The following is a 20,319-nucleotide window of genomic DNA, read 5'->3' on the forward strand; positions in this document are numbered from 1 at the left end:
GGGTTAGGATCTCAACGTATATATTTGGAGAGGACACAAACATTCAGTCCACTACACACCTTCAACCTCTTTCCCAGGCAATTTTCTCTTTTAACCTTGCTTTATGTTTTGTGTGTGTGTGTGTGTTTTCTAAATAAGATTTCTCACTCCTTGACATTACATGTAAACTGTCTATGGCCAGTCTCCTTTGCTAGAATATAAGCTCTCTGAAGTGAGGTATTTTTGTGTATTTTGTTTTGCATTACGTTTCTGGCACCTAGAAGACACGCAATAAGCACTTACTGAGTCACATAATTGATCCTCCAACTCCATATGGCCAATCTGATCAAGTGGATTCCCTCTGCATGGCTCATCTGAGAGAATTATTCCACCATGCTTTGTAAATTTTTTTTAAACCACAACTGTAAAGCACTGGATAAACTGGCTTTGCTTTGCAGCTCAATCTCTCCCATGTTTCTCTACTCATAGCAGACACCAGATAGAGATAAAGTCACAGGATCAGCAAGCCCCTCTGTCATAGCAATCAACTGTGCATGGCCATCCTGCCAGTGCTGTTTTCAGGGGGAGCACCCCTTGTAAAGTAAAACCAGCCATGGAGGATGCATGTCCAACACAGAAATGAAGGATGATCTGGAGAGGTTTTAGAAGAACAATTTCTATGACCAAAGATAGAACAAACCAAACTATATGAAATGACTAAAGACAGGAAGCCATACCTCAAGTTTGCATGTGGAAAAGACACAGGAAGGAAGTGTGTAAGAAAGGAAGAGGATGACTAGATCATCAGTCCCCAATTTGCAGCACAGTAAGTGCAACTGGCCTCAACCTATAATCTACTTTAATTCCCCACAAAGAGCTGAGTGGCTCTTGCTAGGCAACATCAATGGAGTAATTTTTAAAAGTGACAGCTCTGGCCAGAAATGGTAAAAGTAGAAAAACTAAGAACGCACAACAATACAACAAGTGGCCAAGATCAAGCTGGTAGAAGCAGCTCTTCTCAAAATCATCTGTTTCAAGTGTGCACTTTTGGAAAGATGGGATGCAAATGAGAACACACGAGTAGGACTATCAAATACCTCACAGTCTGCCTTGAATCTGCATGACCTGGAAAGCTCTCCAGCTCTGAGAAGTCCTTGTGTCAGGGGTGGGTTCCCAGGACCACTCCCAAGTTCTATGATTTGCTAGGAGGACTCATAGCACTCAGCATATATACTCACAGTACATACTCATGAATATGTACTAACAGTTCAGATTTATTATAGCAAAAAGATACAAAGCAAAAATCAGGAAAGGAAAAAGGTGCATGGGGCAATGTCCAGAGACCAGGCACAAGCTTCCAAGAATCCTCTCCCAGCGGAGTCATATAGGGCATGCTTAATTCCTCCAGCAACAAGCTGTGACGACAAATGTGGTCTACCAAGGAAGGTCTTTAGAGACTCCGTGTCTTACTGAGTGTTGGTCACTGTACCTAACATGTGCCAAGATTCCAGACTCCCAGAAGGAATGCAGGTGTTCAGCATAAACCATATTATTTGTACACATGGTTGAAGCATAGTCAGTCACTCTTATCAGCATATGGTAGGAAACTGGATTTCCAAGATCCAAATTCTCAGATGCTAGTCCATGGTTAGTCTTGCAAGCAGACCTTTCTAAAGACAGCTATGTCAGGCCTGCTACGCTGACAACTTTCGGCAGAACCCTGCAACCACACCAAAGTCCCTCAACATCTACATGCACACAACACACAGTGTTCCGCTGACTCAGGTAGCACATGGGAGACTGGCAGGAAGCAGCTGGCTGATGGCTTTGTGCCCGGGCCACTACCAAGGGGCAGTATTGGCAAGGACTTAGGAAGGGCCACAGAAGAGAGATCGGCACCCTGGAAGAGAAAAGCGTTCCCCAAGAACATGCAGCCCAGCAATGGTTGCCTTCTCAAAGTCAGGGGGAACAAGACAGGTCCATGGAGTAGAAGAGCAGTCCTGCCGAGCAAAGGGCATGTGGGAAGAGGAGAGACTGGCACACTGGGGTGCCCAACCTACAGGGCAAGCAGAGACCTTGAGGAGTAAGTCTGGGTCTTGAAGAGGATGGAAGTGATGGCCACACAGGGGGACGTAGAGAAGCCTCAGGAAAAAGAATGGGGCCCTAGAGACAAGGGAGATGAAGGGCACCCAAAAAAGACTGGCAGTTTAAACATCCGCCAAGTCTTTCACCTTCTAGGTGCTAACCACTGGCTTCCACCAGCTGGTTTGTTTTTTAATGTAATGTGTTTTACAATGCTGTGAAAACAGTGACAATGAGAGGTTTGAGCAAGTAAAGCCCATTTTGTACATCTGATATTTCCAGAAGGTGTGGGAGTAGGGGAGAGGGAGAAGAGTGGGAAGGGGAATGGGTGGCTGTCAGGGGAGAGCATGGCTACAACAGCAATATTTCTGGAAACCAGTTATCGGGGGAATTCACAGGAAGATAGGCTGACAGAGGTATTACACTCACATACATCATTTGAAGGAAGATGACTGCCACTGTCATTTACTGGTTTTTGCAAAAGGCATGACATTCATGCTTATTAGTTTTTATTCATAAGAACAATGAACCATCAATTTCCATAAGCCTTTGCAAATACTTACATGGTATCAAGCACCAAACAAACAAACATCTACTTCAGGGGTTGAATTTTTTTTTTTTTTTTAAAGAGCTAGATGGTAAATATTCTAGATTTGCTGCCCACGTAGTCTCTGTATCAACTACTCAATTTCTGATATTGTGATGTGAAAGCAGCCACAGGCAACACGGCAACACATCAACAAAGGAGCACAGCTGTGTTCCAGCATGACTTTATTTACAGACTGGGCTAGATTTTGGCGCACAGGCCGTCATTTGCCAACTACTGATCTAATTCCTATATGGAACTTGAAACAGGCAGAAACAGGTCTTGAATGGCCATTTAGGTTTTTTGTGGAACTGATGTTGAGCCATTTGATAGGCAATGTCTATCATGTGCCCGATAAAGTGTTTCAGGTGCCTCCACCCTCACAAGAAACTACCAGAGCCATGTCAGGAGACAAAATCATGCCAAACCAGCAAAAATAAAGGAGGCCTTTGCTTCCAGACACCAGCAAGAGAATTCAAAATTCAGTAAGCACTTGAGAATAAAAACCAAAGAAAGACATCGACAGAAAATTCACAAAATATACAAATCCCATAAAACATATGGAAAACAACCTCTCTAACAATCAAAGAAACATATGTAAAATATCATTTTCCATTTATTATACTGGTGAATTTTTCAAAGGAAAATACCAAGTATTTACACAGAGGATGTAAGACAGGAATATTCATACATTATTGATCAGAGTATAACTTGTAATGTCTATCAAGTCTTAAGATGCTTATACTAGAGCCTTCCAGTTATAAATAGCAAAGGCTTACTCTCTAGAGAGATTGAACAAAAAAGGCTCTAGATTCACAACAGTGGATAGGGTAGGGAAAAGGAAGTGAGGTCTCTACTACAAATTTTAAAAGGTCCTGGTCTCTAGCTATGAAGCAAAGTTCTGGCAGCCCCTGGGCAGAAGGCTGAAGGATCCATCTATGAGGAAACTAAGCAGAAGAGAAAAGACTGAAATAAACATTTAGGGTCCAACGTCATCTATGGTTCCCTAGGAGGTGGCCCAGCAGCTGCCAGCCCTCACTCACAGCCAACCTCACCCTCAAATATGAAACCAGCACTACAGATTACCAGATATGTGAGAAAACATTCTCACACCAAAGAAAGAAAAGTGAACTCAAACTGAAAAAGAAAAACTCTCAGATGATACATACAACAGAAAATGATTTAACAATATTTTTAAACATAATACCTCACAGATGAGCGAAGAATATTGATTCATGAAATCAGAGCAAGAATAGGATTTTTGTTTTTTAAAAGACCTTGAGAGAACAACAACTCTTGGAAAGAAGACTAAAATAGAAGAATTAAATTCAGGAGACGAGCTGGATGTAAAGTTGTGAAAATCTTACAGAAAATACAGCCATAAGATGAACAGGAAGGATAAGATGAGAGAAAAGTGATATGAGAGAAGGGGTAGGAATAGAGCCCCAATGTGCACAATCCACCCAGTGAGTTCTAGAAGAAAGACTGTAGGGAGATGAGACTACTGAATAAACAGTTCACAAAAATTTCCCAGACAAGAAAGATGTCACAGAAGAGTCAGAACAAGGATGAAATGTGGTCCACACCAGGCACAGGAAACATCTGAACACAAGGTAGAAGCAAATCCCACCAGCTTCCAGAAGGCCAAAAGTCACATCTAGGTGTGATAATGCCTCTGGACTTTGCAAAAATGACTCTGAAAAGCAGAAGTCAAAGGAACAAGATCTTCACATTGTTTAGGGAAAAACATGTTCAAACCTAGAATTTTATATGCAACGAATGTATCATTCAAGTGGGAAGGCAGAATAAAGACATTTTCCAAAATTCAAAAAACCTCAGTTGGGCGCGGTGGCTCACCTATAATCTCAGCACTTTGGGAGGGCAAGGCAGGCAGATCACCTGAGGTCAGGAGTTCAAGACTAGCCTGGCCAACATGGTAAAACCCCGTCTCTACTAAAAATACAAAAATTAGCTGGGTGCCTGTAATCTCAGCTACTTGGGAGGCTGAGGCAGGAAAATTGCTTGAACCCAGGAGGGAGAAGTTGCAGTGAGCCGAGACTGCGCCACTGTACTCCAGCCTAGGCAATAGAGCGAGACTCCATCTTAAAAAAAAAAAAAAAAAAAAGAAATCTCATGATTTCCCCTCCATTTACCTTCTTCTCTCAGAAAACTATTACAGGATGAGGCAAGAAACCAACAAAAGACCCAGCACCAAAGGGGGAAAGGGGCTTTGGAAACAGTCCTACAACAACTGTACAGCAGGCCCAGGATGCAGCCAGGCCAGCCTGTCACAGGAGGGCAGAAAGCATCAGGAAGACGACTACTGAATAAAAGCATGGTAAACTATTTGATCTGTGGGCCGCAGTAAGAAGGGTTCTCTGATGGAATGTTTAGGGCTGAATTTTGGTAAGGGTAAGAATTTTTTTTGTTTTGTTCACTGATGTGTGGCTTGGCACACAGAAGATAATTAGTAAATATTGTCCTAATTAATCAAAACAATGCAAACATAAGAAGTAAATTATTAATGCTGGGAAAAACAGAAAGATGTATCAGAATGGCAATTTACTATCACCTTTTTTATTTTAGTAAGTGGCTAAGCAGTGTCCTTATAAAGTAAGCACTGACCACTAAATTTGACCCCAGCAAATATTTAGGACATTCTGATTCTGGAAAACAGAGAGGAGCCATGTAGCGGAGGGGTTGCTGGCAATGGTGGCAGTGTCAGAGAGCTAAATTCCCATCTTCCATAACAGAAAATCAGTAGATAACCTCAAAAAAATGCAAGATAAGAAAAAAGCAACATAAACATGTTATGGAGAAATATGAAAATATATTACTGGAAGAAACAAGAGTTAGAAGTATTTGTGTTTCCAGAACAAAAGTCAGGGGTAAGGAGGAATAAGTATATAGCAGAAGACAGACTGGTTACAGTCTTATACTATTTGACCTTTAAATTTATACTTTTAAAATTATATACATGTACTAATTTGACAGAAATAAATACTAAACTTAAAAAGGGCTTATGCCCTTTGACCTAGCCATTCTGTTTCTAAGAAACTCTCCCAAGAGAATAATGCAAAGATTTATGTTCACCACAATGATCTTTGTAGTAGAAAAAAGGAAAAACAAAAATTGAGAACCTAGTTATTATGTAGTTATTTAAAAATAAAGCTTTTGAAGAATAAAGAGAATGCTCCCTTAAAAATCAAGACTTTAAAACAAAGAGTACAATTATAATCTTTATGCAATATACGCACAGAAAAAAAAAGCTGTCAAGTGCTCTAGAAAACAGGATTACAAGACTTTTTTTCCTTATTCTTTTCTGTATTTTCCAAATTTCCTACATAACTTGGCCTTATCAAGCATTATAAAAAGTGTTTTTAATTTTTAAATCAGAAAAAGAATTGGAAAACAATTCTAGATATTTCTCTAGAGACAATTACCTCATTTAAAATATATAACGGTAAAGAAGAAAATCAAAGGGCAATCAATACACAATAACAAAAAGAAGACCAAAACAAAAAATCAAAACTCACAAAATTAAGTATGCTTAACACCTGAAACATTTACAACAATATCCAAATGGCCAGAAAGGTGTGGACTCTTAGATTATCTTCCATTCTTGAGCCTTAAACTATTTTCATCTTTAAAAATGCCACACGTGACCTTCTGGTGTGATGCACAATAAAATGCGATTGTCCCAGCAGTGGCAGATTAAATGGGCATATTAGAGATGCACCAGCCAGGATCTGAACCCTGGCTCAGACTGCCACCATTTTGGGTAGATTACACATCATATCCTACCCTGATCCTCTTAAATTGAGATAACTGTTCTGCAGGTTTGCTCTGAGGAAAGAACTAATAAAGTATTTTAAAGTTATTATTTGTGTCTGGGACACAGCGATCTCTCCATAAACAGTGGCTTTTTTTTTTTGCTCTATTTTATGAACACTTTACAAATCTAATATGTTTAGCACACAGGGTTGCATGCAGACTATGTACTGCATTCCAGACAGCACCATTCATTTAGGCCAGGGGTTGGCAAACTTTTTCTGTAAAAAGCCAGATAGTAAATATTTTCAATTTTGTGGGCCTTATGGTCTCCTGTACAACCACTAAATTCTGCAGCTGTAGCATGAAAGCAGCCACAGACAGTAAGTAAACAAATGGGCAAGGTTGTGTTCTAATAAAACTTTATTTATAAATTTAGGCAGTGGACTAAATTTGGCCCATGGGCCACAGTTTGTTGACCCCTGACACAGGCTATGTAAATGTGGCCCACTAAAGTTCAACAGTATGGCAGCTAAAAGTTCCAGCACTAGAACTGTTGAGATAAATCTGGAGAACCATCCACCAAGGATTTTGGAAAGTTGCAATCTCCCATTTGGAGGAAATGTTAGAACATCTAAATCTTTTCCACTTATAAAAGCTCATGAATCTCTGGATCTGAAAGAGGAAACAAAGATAAGGTGATGTGCTAAAGGTCTCAGCATCAATTCTGTCAGCAGTGGGCTTAATCCCAGCCTCCTGAGCCCTGACCCTACATTTCTTCACTAGGGCTCACAGTCTCTAGCCTGGAATTCCTCAATCTGTGGCCAGTTTACATTCTCAACTCTAATTGCTAGCCAGTCACAAATTTCTCAGAGAGCCTAGTGCAGCGATGTATCCTTGCATCACAGAAAGAGAACCCAGCGGCCGGGAGAAGCTGTATCGTTCTCCTGTTAACAACAGGACCCAGCTTAAGTCAAGCCTCATAAATAACCATGAAGACCAATGACAACTTCACGGTGGGATTCTGAAGCCTCAAAGCCACACACCCACATTCTCCAAACTGAGAACAGTTTCTGTAAAAAAAAAAAAAAGAAAAAAAAAAAGATACTACATTCCTCAACAATGGCTTTAAATGTGAATAGAGACAGGCACCTACAGACAAGGGAAGTTGAACCCTATATAAACTGTGCACTGACTTCATGACTGAAACTCCAAACCCTACCTCAAATGTGTGATCCTTCTGTTAAATCTTAATTTTATTTAGCTCCTTCTTTGATGAATGACTAGAACCTGCTCCCCATTTGGTGCCTCTAACATAATTTTCGAGGTTCCTTAGTTTTGGTTAAAAACTTATGGAACAAAGGCACATACAGACCCTCTTAAAACCATTTGCCAAAACCACATTTTGTTAATTATAGCAACAGCCAGTATTTCCTGAGCACTTACCATGTGCCAGCCCTCCCTCCACAGACACTTTCTCATGTGGCCCCATGAGCTAGTTTCTGCTGTACAGATGAGAGAACTGAGACTTAACCTCTCTAAATGACTTCACCACAGTTGCACCACTGTGGAACTCAGACTTGAACCCCAGCAGCCTGAGTCTGTACTGCGCACACAGGTCTCATCACATGCTGAACCAATGCGTTAACACATCCAGACCTTTCTGTGGTTCCAACACTGCTCTCTCAAAAGTCTAGTTTGAGCCTAGCAGAAACATAAATGACAGATGATACAGTAAAGGGTCCTTTTTTTTTTTTTCGGTTTGGTTTTAATAGGCCACCTTCTGTATTAGAATTAAAAGGGCCCAACAGTGGTTCTTAAACACACCCAGGAAGAATGTGCCCTGGGCTGTTGTACAGACTGATCCTGCTGGCAGCTAGCTGGAGAGCCCCAGGCCTCCCTCACTCAATAATATGGGTCTCTGCTCAATCTCTCTTCTTCAGAGAGGCTTTCTTGACAAGCCCCAAACCTGAAACAGCACCCACTTCCTTCGCTAATTTCTTACCCTATTTTGCTGTTCCTCAAGCATTTTTCACCAGATGTGTTTATGTATTTGTTTCCTATCTGCCTTCACTGCTGGAGTGTAATCTCCAGAAAGAAGAGATGGTTTTGCTCATCACTATCTCCAGTGCCTAGACAGTGCCTGGCACAGAACAGGCACTTGCCGTATCTGTTAGTAAAGAAACAAATCGATCTCTGGGTGGTAGAATAACAGCTACTTTGTATTTTCATCTTTTTGCTTAGCTGTAATTTCCAGATTTTCAGCAGAGCATCCCTCCTTGTACTATAGAAGCACTGTTTTTTAAGCCTTTCCTTTTGAAAACACAGCACTATTATTCAGTTATACACATCAACTCAAAGGTAGAGATGATGGCTGTATGGTCACTGGTAGCCAGGGGGCATGAAAACCCATGCTAAATTAATCCCCAGGTGCCTGGCTTGACAGCTCCGTACACCCAGCCCGGCATGGCACACACTCCTGGCCAACTCAGTTGCTAATAATGGCCTTCTGCCCTCAGGGAGCAACCATCCTCCCCATGTGGCATAGACACAGGCTAAAAGCCACCTTCTTAATCCTCATTGCATTCCTGGGCAGTACAGGGAAGGCAGTTTATCTTCATCACCATGTCATTCATGTCTGACAGAGGCCAGAAGCGAAAGGAGGAAACCTGAACACACAACCATCTCCAGGAGACACCCATCTGCCTCCCCAGAGTTAGGATTCTGTGGACCACTGATGAGAAATGACTGGCACTTCTGCCAAGAGGTTCACTGTGTTTCAACCTCAGATACCATCAGATACAGCTTCTACTAATCTTCTCTTTGCCTCGACCCAACTGCATCCTGAAATAAAGTCTTAAATATTTACTTTGTTCTTCTGCAAATCTTGCTATAACTTGTACTGTTCACATTAACCACACGTAATGAAAGCAATTATCGAGAAGGTTCTATTAACATAGAGTTTAGACAGGTTAATGACTGTCTTCCCTTGAGAGCTGAGCACTCCCGCACAGGAGTTCCCCTCCCCATTTTGGAGTGGGAAGGCACAGTAAAGGGTCAGGCAGTTTCTGGATCTGCTTAAGTTTGCTGTGACAAGTAGCACAGGAGCCATACAACTTCTGCCTTGTGACAGGAGAAAATTCCTTCTGTGCCAGTTCCTGTACATCATTGCTATCCCTATCCTGAGATGGCTATAGTGTTTGAAGGTCATTTCTAAGGCCAAAAGGTCAGGCAAAGCCAATAGGTTTTCTTGGACTAGGGTGAATGCATCTACAAGTTGAGGGTCAAAAAAGACATGAGCGCAGCCAATACTTTCAGTCATTCTCCTCCGGTAGATGGTGAACTCAACATTCCCAAAAGGAGCCCTAGTTTCCTACCCAGCTGCATTTCCGATGCCTGACACAGACCTGGCATCATACTGTCCGCATAGGTTGGATAAAAGATACATCAGTGTTTGCCACGTTATGTTTGTGACCACTGCTTTGTAACAGGGTATTAATCACAGAGGGCAAGGTCAGTAGGTAGGTCACAGGAAGATGTTGGACCAGGATCTCAATATGCATCATCTCATTGCATCCTCACCATGAGGACAGTGTTGGTGTCACTACCACCATTGCACAGAGCATGAATCGGAGGGTCAGCAATGGTTAAGCATAATAAAATGCTAACAGCAAGTATGTAAGTGGACCCAGAGTTCTGCTCAAAAATGTCTGATGCCAAAGACCAGGTCCAGGCTGTGACTGCCAAGTAGCTTCTGGACAGCCCTTTCACAAGGTCCGGTTTTCTGTATAAAATGCAACATTGGGAATGGGTAGTTTACATGCCCATCAAGCACTGACCATCTGCTACATGCCTGGCCCAGGAGTGAAAACCTGAGTTGGACACTTAAGAAGCATATGAGGCAATAGCCAAAACTTACTGAGCTCTTATTTTGTGCCCAGCACCTTGAGTGTGTTCCATGTGTTAACTCATACTCCTAGCAACAATACCATGGTACAGGTTCTTATCCTCATTTTATCAATGAGGAAACTGACTGGGTTTATCCAGGGTCCCATAATCACGTGGCTGCTGTTTAATCAAGTCCCCCGAGGGGGAAAAACATTAGCACAAGTCCTTCACTCGGTGTCCACTTTTCTCTGGTTCAAGAGCCCATCTCTAGCTGCACCAAGGTAAAGGAAAGTTTCCACAGTAAACGTTGACTAGAAAACCTCTCCAACATGAAACTTCAAGACAGCTTAAAACCAGCTAAGAGTGCAGCTGTCCAACTCTGACAATGCAAATCAAAATGCAGTTTATAATGCTCTGTCAATCCCAGACATGTCGTCCTCAGGTGGCTCTGTCCACGCCATGGGCCCTCTGCTTGACATAAGTGGATTTGGGGTTCGTGATCCCACACGTGAGACTTGCTGAATGTTCAAGGGTAAAAGAAGTACAGAAAAAGGAGGCTGTGAGATGAAGATTATTTCTGCTGTCCTGAACTGTAGGGCAGTTCAGTCACATCCCTAATTGAATCCCTCTTTCTGTCATTTCTAAACCCAAAGAATTTCAAACCATCTTCACCCCGCATTGCTTTCTCTCCTTTTTCTGGGATGTAAGCGAGAAGGGAAAAACAAAAACTAGCAACTGATTTTTATTTAGGCTGCCTAATTTTAGAAGCTGTGGATATGCAAAGCCAAAAGCACAGCTTAAAGGAAAATCTCTCAAAACCCCAGAAATCTTCAAACCTACAAAACCTTTTCAAAAACATGGAGTCAGATACCTCTCTTCCATGTCTCACCAAATCAGCTTTATTCCAAGTATTTTTTTAAATTTTAAAATCTCAGGCTCTACAGTGAGTTTGTTGAAATACTTGTCAGTGAAAACAGGTAAAGGATGAAACAGCACAGACAAGGGACTATCTGAGGAAGCATATGCTATGCTGTAGCTGTGGAATGTCTATTGAATCAATACCATATGTAAGCTGATATCACAACTGTATACACATACCTCATTAAGCCAAATTAAGCAAGTGGGATCTGTTACCTCCTGATTAAAACAAACAAGTCTAATTTCAGCATGTCCTATCACCAATACAAAGAACAACCCTGAGTAGACGCACTTTCAAGGTCCCCAGGACAGCCCTGCAGTGTATGTTACTGAGTTCCCCCATCAAGTGGCTGGGGAGGAACATTATTCCCGACAGGGATATATATAGTCTCACTTTTCGAAATGAAACAAGCCATGTATTCCTTGAAGGGTCAGTAATTAGTCCAACAGAATTAGAAATTCTGGGTCCCTGTTTCTTTTCTGCAAGAACTATTCATTCAAAGCAACCTCTCAGGTAGTGGAGGTGGCCTGAATTTTTTAAATCCTACGTACATGTTTATAATTAGCCACCAAGAAACACAAAATAAATTCTTATTATGGAATCTCAGTTTTCAAAAGTGAAGTGAAACAAAGGCTTTTCCGGTCTTAACAATTTAGCAGTGAACTTTCCAGGTGCTTCTGGGAATTCCAAAAGGATTCAGGGACCTGTCAAAGCACATAAGTGGCAGAAATGGTGATCTAGAAGTGAAAGCATGGCCATCAGTGTCATGGCAAGGGTTCTAGGACACAGTGGCTGACCGGCAGGAGTTGTGTTTAGGAGAGGGAGGAGTGTACCCAGCTGGACATTTATTGATAAAACCTGTGATTTGCCAGACTCCAAGCTCAGCACTGAACTGAAAAGAAAAATATGAGATCCCACTCATGCCTTTGAGGAGCTTACAGACTGGCTGTGAAGACAAGCAAAGAGTGGAAAAGTCCAAGGACACACATGGTAGGAACACAAGGCAAGGACATCACAAACCTCTGGGGTGTGAGGGGCATCAAGCAAGTCTTAGGGAGACAGAGCTTCAAATGAGACTTGAAAAAGGTGGTAAAGAAGAGTCAGCCAGAACAACAGAAGCATGCCAGGCTGTGGACAAAAACATGTTAAGTGTGTAAGAGCATGAATAAACTGCAGGCAGGGGTTTGGGCTCGTTCCAAGTGGGGCTGAGGCACATTTGGCCACAGTAGTGCTTAAAATGGAGGCAGAAAGTTAGCAGTCCTGAGGCTTTGCCCTCCAAACACTCAGGGAGAGAAAAGCTTGAGTCAGGTTTAGGATAGCTCCAGAAAGCCAAACCATGACATGACCAGGGTCTCTAGCAGCCATATGCATTTTATCTGCTCATCTGGAATCTCTTCAGGGACCCTCTCCTATACCATGAATTCCCAGGGGTGACCCATGTGACCCAGGCCTAGCCAATCAGGATGGAACATGTACTGGTCACTCTGACTGGATCATGAATAGGCACAGAGGCCAAGCCAAGCCAATCATAACTCTGCTCTAGAGAGTTGCCAAAACTTCCTGGAAAGCAGCACAGCCGTCTGGGACTGAAAACTAAAACCTAGAGCCTCCTTGGGACCATCCATCTCTGCCCTCACCATGCAAAGATGGCCTAAGAATGAAGGCAAAATAAAAGACAGAACATATTAACATAGCCTTGAAGGACAGCATCACTTCTGAACTGTATTTTCTTCTTAATGATAAAAAGCAAAACCCTCTTGACAACACAAAGTGAAAACTATACCAACAATGAGAAGAATTTTCGGTAAACATACCAAAAGAATGGCTTCTGACAGTATCCAATACCTGAGAGGACACAGCTGAGGTTCTTAAAGACAGCTCCCATGTCTGAACCTCTCAACAGCATCCCACAAACTTTCAAATGACATGAGCCCCAAGTTCCCTTTTAGTTTAATATAAGCTAAGTGGTTGGCCTCTTGCAACCAAGAGATTATTGACAAAACATGAATTTCGTGATGAGCTAAATATTGATAACAGAGGCACAAAAAGATCAATTTGGGAACTTCAAATTTAAAATGTTCCAGTGAAATACTATATACAAAATTATTTTCTAATCTATAAAGCACTATACAAATATTAATTTCACTATTAGTGGTGATATCCAAATAAGAAGTCACTACAATGTTCCATTTTTATGTCAATATTCCAAATATGTAACTTTTAAACTGTAATTAACAAATGCTCGTACAGTACCGACTTTATGCCAGGCATGTTTCTAAGAACGTTATTGGTCTCACCTAATCCTCCTGACATGGTTTGGCTCTGTGTCCCTACCCAAATCTCATCTCAAATTTTAATCCCATGTCAGGGGAGGGAGCTGGTGGGAGGTGAATGGATTATGGGGGCAGTTTCCCTCATGCTGTTCTCATGGTAGTGAGTTCTCAGGAGAGCAGATTATTTTAAAGTGTGGCACTTCCTTGCTCTCTCGCTCGCTCTCTCCTGTCGCCATGTAAGACGTGCCTTCCTTCCCCTTCCACTATGATTCAAGTTTCCTGATGCCTCCCCAGCCATGTGGAACTCTGAGTCAGTTAAACCTCCTTTCTTTATAAATTACCCAGTCTCAGGTAGTATCTTTATAGCACTGTAAAAATGGACTAATATACCTCCTAACAATACTGTGAAATGGGCACTACTATTATTTCCCCCATTTTACAAATGGGGAAACTCAGCCAGAGGAAGGTTAAGAAACTTACCCAAAGTCACACTGCTATGAAGTGGTGGAGCCAGTATTTGAACCAAGCCAGTCTGGTTCCACAGATGCTGCCTTTCATTGTCCCTCATCCCCTCAACACTAGCATCAAAGTTTCAACTGCCTTTAAACCGATATTCTGAAACAAATGGCTTGTGGCTACAGTCCTCATGGAACCTTGTCTCTCTGCTGGGTTGTTTCCTCAATAATGAGTCACCCAGTTATCCTTCAAGCTACACCCTTGGAAATAATTATGACAAATTCTCCCTTGCCCTTTCCCACGGTCTGTCCGTGTCCCCATAACACCAGCTTCACCCTAACGTGGGTCTCAAATTCTTTCTCCCTGGGCCACAGGAACATCTCTAACCCAGGGCATTCTCCTCCTAACTGAAGATTAAATGCAGTCTCTCTCACCCATTCATATGCATCTCACTCCACATGGCCGGTAATTATTCTCTGGAAATACAGACCTCACACCTATTCATCCTCCTACTTTAAACCTCTCATCAACTGCCACCGCCCAGGGAACAAAATAGAAACTCCTTCATTTAACATTGAAAATGCATCACAAATCCCAATTAACTCTCTAGTCTCATTTTCTTCAATATTGCTCCAAGTATGCTGTGAAGGGTATTTTCTGATGTAAAGTAGATCTTTGGGGACCTGTCTTGTTTTCTTTAACTTATTTAATTTACTCTCTCATATCTTGATAATTATATACTTTGCTTAAAATAACAAAGAATTTCTTCTAAAACATTCTGCAATTTAAACCCATTCTCTAAGACTACTTTGTACCATTGTTATCCGGAATTAGTGGTCCTTTCATGAGAAGAAATAATTACCTTCTATAGAAGCAGAAGTAAAATGTACATTGCCAAAAGCACACTGTGGGCCAGGAAAGGAGTTCCTTAAGGTCAGGATCCTAAAATAGTCTTCTGGGAGTTTCTAAAATCTCTTTCCTTGGAGGCCTCCAAGACCAGTGGCAAAGCTAAATGAGGTGGAGATTGGGGGGCGGTGGGGGTGGGGGGGCTTGTGAAGAGCCTTGCTAGGAAAAGGGAAAGGAACTTTAGGTCTCAGCTGGCCAATCAGGAAACTTCAGCGTCTCAGGCGTCTTTCTGCACTAACTTCAGCGTCTCAGGCGTCTTTCTGCACTAACCATAGGTGAAAATATCTGCTGGCACCAGATTCTAACAGTATCTCATAGATCAGAATTTCACAAACCTGCCACAATTGACATTTGGGGCTGGATACTTCTATTGTGGGCCGTGCCTTATATATTGTAGGATGCTTTTTGCAGCATCTCTTGTCCTCATCTATTAGAAATAAATAGGCCAGTCACAGTGGCTCATGCTTGTAATCCCAGCACTTTGGGAGGCTGAGGTGGGAGGATCGTTTGAGCCTAGGAGCCCAACCAGCCTGGGCAACATAGCAAGACCCCATTCTCTACAAAAAATAAGAAAAAAGAATTTGCCGGGCATGATGGCACATTGCCTGTAGTCCCAGCTACTCAGAAGGCTGAGGCGGCAGGGGGTGGGGACATGGAAGGTCGAGGCTGCAAAGAGCTGTGATAGTGCCACTGCATTCTGGCCTGAGCAACAGAGCGAGACTGTCTCAAAAAAAAAAAAGGAAATAGCACCTCTTCATTTGTGAAAACCAAAATGTGTCCTGACATTGCCATGTGTCCCCTGGGGGCAAAATCGCCCACAGCTGTTAATCACTGCTATAAATTCACTTCTTCAAAGATCACCATCACTTCTGAACTATGTCTTTCTTCTTCTAAATAAAAACAAAATATCCTTGACCACACAAAGTGAAAACCATACCAACAAAGACAAGCATTTTTCTGTAAAGATACCAAAAGAATAGCTTCTGACAAGGGTCCACATATTTATTGTTACCATTGCAAATAACAAAACAGAAAGTGACAGGTAGATAGACAGAACATATTTGCTTCTTGCTCAACTTAATAGGAAGCCACCTGCAATCTCATCTCTCTCCCGTCTCTCAGTAGCATCTGGGATCTCACTGACATACCAGTATCTGACCCTGGGAAAGTCATCTGCTGAGCCACTGCCCAGGGGTGGAGCTGGGACACTTCAGGTGCTACTTCAACACAAACTGATGACATGGGTACACATACAAGGAAAGAGCACAGGTACAACTAAACTTCAAGGTCCATTAGCAGCACAAAGAGGGGGAAATTGCACTTCCAAATGCAAGCCCTGGAACTCAGCAGGGACATTTTTCATTTTCAACTTTCAAATGGTAAGAATAATAATAATGGTTGCTGTTTTTAAGAACAGCTTACCAAATTCAAATACATTGCACTTCAACCCCAAATACTAGAAGTGTTGCATATCGCTCCCCACTTTGGAAAAAATGCAGGGTTGCTGGAAGTTCAACTTGGATTAAATACCAGGAAACTGTCGCTTGAGTTATACCTGTACCTTTGATTTTGTGGTTCTGCTTCCCAAGTGACCTTGCAATTGTTAAGTCATCACAACACCACATGGATGCTATCATTATGGTTTTGGCTTTTAAGGAACAGTCAGCACTGGCCAGTTATTCAGCTGACCTTGAATGACAACTCTTTATTGAGAGTATAAATAAATGTGTACACATGCACATACATACACTACCCCGTAGAGAGCTGCACAATGTTCTTGTCCTCTAAAGTATCACAATCTAGGATTGTAACTATCACATCCTATGAAGCCTCCACATCCCATAACCATCGATGGGAAGTTCAGTCCTGACCAACAAAAAAGGCAGTCCCACTTCTTAGGTGGTGTCTGCTAAGGTCTGAGAACTAGGGAAACAAAATACCAAGTCCGACTTCTAGGCAAATCACCACAAATGTAAATTGAGAAGAAGAACTATAAGAAGAAACTCCTCCAGGTGATGAAACCAAATGCTGTTCCCTCCAATAGAAACCAATCCATGTGAGCAATATTTACTGAATTATCTTCAACAGGTAAGGCTACAATCAAGACACTATGGGCAGAACAAAGATATATCAGACATTCAGTCCTTAGAAGGCAAGCATTTTCATGATCAGATATGTATACTTTTTACCTTTTCCCCATTTCAGGTACATGACACAAAGAACCACAGATCCAATCCTATTCGCTCCACTTCCTCATTTAAGATCACAAAACTAGAGAAAGACAGAATGGGTCTTTCTAAAATTCAAAGCATCATTCTAAAAGGAGAGAATTTTGACGAAGGCCTTTCAAGCCCTTTCAGAAAGTGAATATGGAGAAATTAATTTACTGTGTGATTGGTGGAAGGGTGGGGATTTTAAAAATCTGCTTTTTCATTCCTTTGAGTCCCCTTTCTCTTCAACAAGACAAACAGAGCTCAAAAATCCAGTTCAATCTGATTTCTTGATTTTAATAAAGCTCATTTCCACCTAAATTTCCCTAGGGGCAAATTTACTTTCACATTAAAAAACCCTCGGTGATAAATTTGTGAAGATAAGCCATACTGGATAAAAGCTACACAGAACACAGCTACAGACAGAAAATGAGACACACACACACACACACACACACACACACACACACACACACACAGAGCTATCCCTCTAAAGAAAATAAATTTAGGGAATCCTTCTTCAATTGCTATGGTACCCAATTTAGAGACAGTTTATAGCCAACCAGAAGATATATTAGCAAGCAATAAGACACAACAATAAGCAATCAGAAACATCAGTGAGCAATAAGACACCAGAGTCAGCTGTAAAGACACACCAGGGAGAACATTTCTGAGCAATTACCACATGTCTCCATTCAGGGAGGGAGAGAGAAAAACTTTACTTGGCGAGGACTGGAACCCCATAAAACTGAACTCTCACAGCTCAGGAGCCATTCTTGGGTTGACAGAGGGGTCTGAAGACACCAGCATGGTTGTGGATCAGAGAGAGGGCAGAAAAGCAAGGAAGGGCTGCTCATAAATGAGAACTGTTCACTTAAGTCCTTGTCCTTCTTTCTGGTACTCTATAGACATGGCAAATCGTTTTTCAAAAATATGTAGTTGACTGACAAGATATAAAGGACCCCCCCCCACCTTCTGGGGGAAATGAAGAAGGCTGTCCAGCATATCTATATCCACTTTGGCCAAGACAGTGTCTATGAAAGGGATGCCTCTGCATGCATGCACGCGCACGCGCGCACACACACACACAGACACACACACACACACAGACACACACACACACATACACGGACCAGCTTTTATAAACATTAGCCTGAGAGCAGACACTGAGACAGAGAAATCCTTAATGAGACAGATGATTAAATCTAGGAAACTGGCAGCTCTCTTCTAGGTAAGAAAATGGTAGCATCTTTTTACAGACACGTGCCTTTACGATAATTTACAAATGGAAGGAGAGATGGAGTTAACACTCAGAATCTCTTCTCTACATAGCACTAGCAGATCTGAAGCTGAGCTCAGGGACTCCAGTACCAACAGTTACCCACTCCCAAGTACTTAAACTCAACAAAACCTGTGAAAACCCTTCTCAGAGATGCTAAGAAGATTAAGTAAAATCATGTACATTGGAGGGTCAGGCAGAGGAACTTGTATATACTGGACAGCTACTAAATGTTAGTTTCCTCTCCTTCCCTGCCTCCCAATTTTTTTCTGAGTCACCCCTACTTTACAGCAACCATGGTTTGTGTCATTTTATGCATGTGTATTCTTTTCCTAATTAGCCAGTAAAAATCATGATGGTATGGACTGTGTCCCACACATACCCGAGAGATGCAAAGACATGCAAATGAGGTTAATCATTAAATGTGTAACTCTAAATTTGCTCCCATTGCCCAAAAAGGAAAACAAAAACAAAACACAACACTCTGGTTCTTTAAATATTATTAAAAACACAGCACCAGTGGCACATTTAAAGGAGTCCCGCTCAGAGCCATTGGCTTAGAGAACATGATGCTTGTTAAGCGGTACACTAGCTCAATACATACGGCTGGTATATTTCCAGACTTCGTTTGAAAGTAGTCACCAAGTCCTTCCCATTTCCTTCTTAGAGGTGTACCCACGACCCTGTGCTCTGTGGCTTAAAGCCCAGGTAGCAAAGTCCTTGTGAGCCTTGCAACAAACAGGACAGCCAGAGGCAGCAAGATGCCACGTTGGGGGAAAGAATGACAGCAGATGTGTTTATAGAGGCTCACAAGCCACAGGACTTCAGAGGCAGTGGAGAACAGCAAAGTTAAAGGCAGAACACTCCATCCCACCTCCAGAAATATGACACAGAACAGTGATGAAACCACATAGGGCCTTTCCAGTAGCATTTTCTACAGGGTACAGGGGTGGCAAGTGGAGAGTGAAGAGGCATGGTTCCAGTTATTAAAAAGCAGCTAAACACAGTGGGAGGTTCTCTTGTCTAATTACAGAAGCTGTTGGAAACTGCAAGGAAGACAGGATTTATGGCCTAGATGACACTGCCTCTGTGTTGTAATTAAAAGTTATTTTTAATACCTTTGGTTGAATACTTTGAATTATTAGAAATATATTTTGCAATTTAAAATTTGCTAAAGGGCAAAGAACATTTAAAAAGGTAATAACAACCACCTTGCATAATGTAAAACAATTAAATGTTTTGACGCTGGGAGGTGGGAAAGGTAAAGAATCTCTCCCACTTAAGTGTGTGAATTTTTACAAGCAAAAGGGAAAGGAAAATAAGCTTAAAAGTATATGAAACAAGATTTTTTTTTAAAGCAGGAACTGATGTCAAAAGTAACCTAGTTACTTACTTTATCTATTAACCAGAGTTTGGCTACCACCCACCAAAAGTATAGACAGCTTGTTCACAACCATTCACCCAAAGCACTGAATCCTAATCCTCAGGCTCTTCACTTTGTCCTGGGTCCCCAGAAAATCGTGGTCACCCTAACAAGAGCAGTCCTGGCTCAAGCACAAAGACCCAGGGGCTGACCTCAGAGCAGTGTGATGGTGGGGGAGTTGCGGGGGTGGGGGGGTTCTAACGTGAGCTGCAGGCAACAACATGCAGCGTATAATCTGGGTGTTGTTTTTAGTCAATTTTCCTTGTCTCATCCAATATTCCAGTTTCCAGAAGGAGCCAAACAAAATGCCTCCCAGTGGGAACCGCATGGTGGTGTACATGAGTGGCTACAGAATCTGCCTAGGATTAGGCAGGGGTTATCTCCTAAAAGCCATTTCCAGAATTTCTGTTTCTCCATATATACATAGGAGGCATTTTCGGCAATGGTGGCTCTTTTTTAACAACAGGGAGGAGAGAACCTATTATACGTAACAGACTTTCAAAATTGTCTGATGGGAGTACGGAGGAGGAAGAACTCTCAAAGGCAC

The 20,319-nt window shown here is 41.9% G+C and overlaps 1 protein-coding gene across 3 annotated transcripts in view; it reads right to left on the reverse strand.

Moving 5' to 3' along the window:
• MGAT5 (alpha-1,6-mannosylglycoprotein 6-beta-N-acetylglucosaminyltransferase) overlaps positions 1-20,319 on the reverse strand; it is a 330,207-nt gene that overhangs the window by 163,381 nt on the left and 146,507 nt on the right. The gene's annotated exons all lie outside the window — the stretch shown is intronic.

Source organism: Pan paniscus, chromosome 13, assembly GCF_029289425.2.
Source record: "Pan paniscus chromosome 13, NHGRI_mPanPan1-v2.0_pri, whole genome shotgun sequence".
Lineage (NCBI taxonomy): Eukaryota > Metazoa > Chordata > Mammalia > Primates > Hominidae > Pan > Pan paniscus.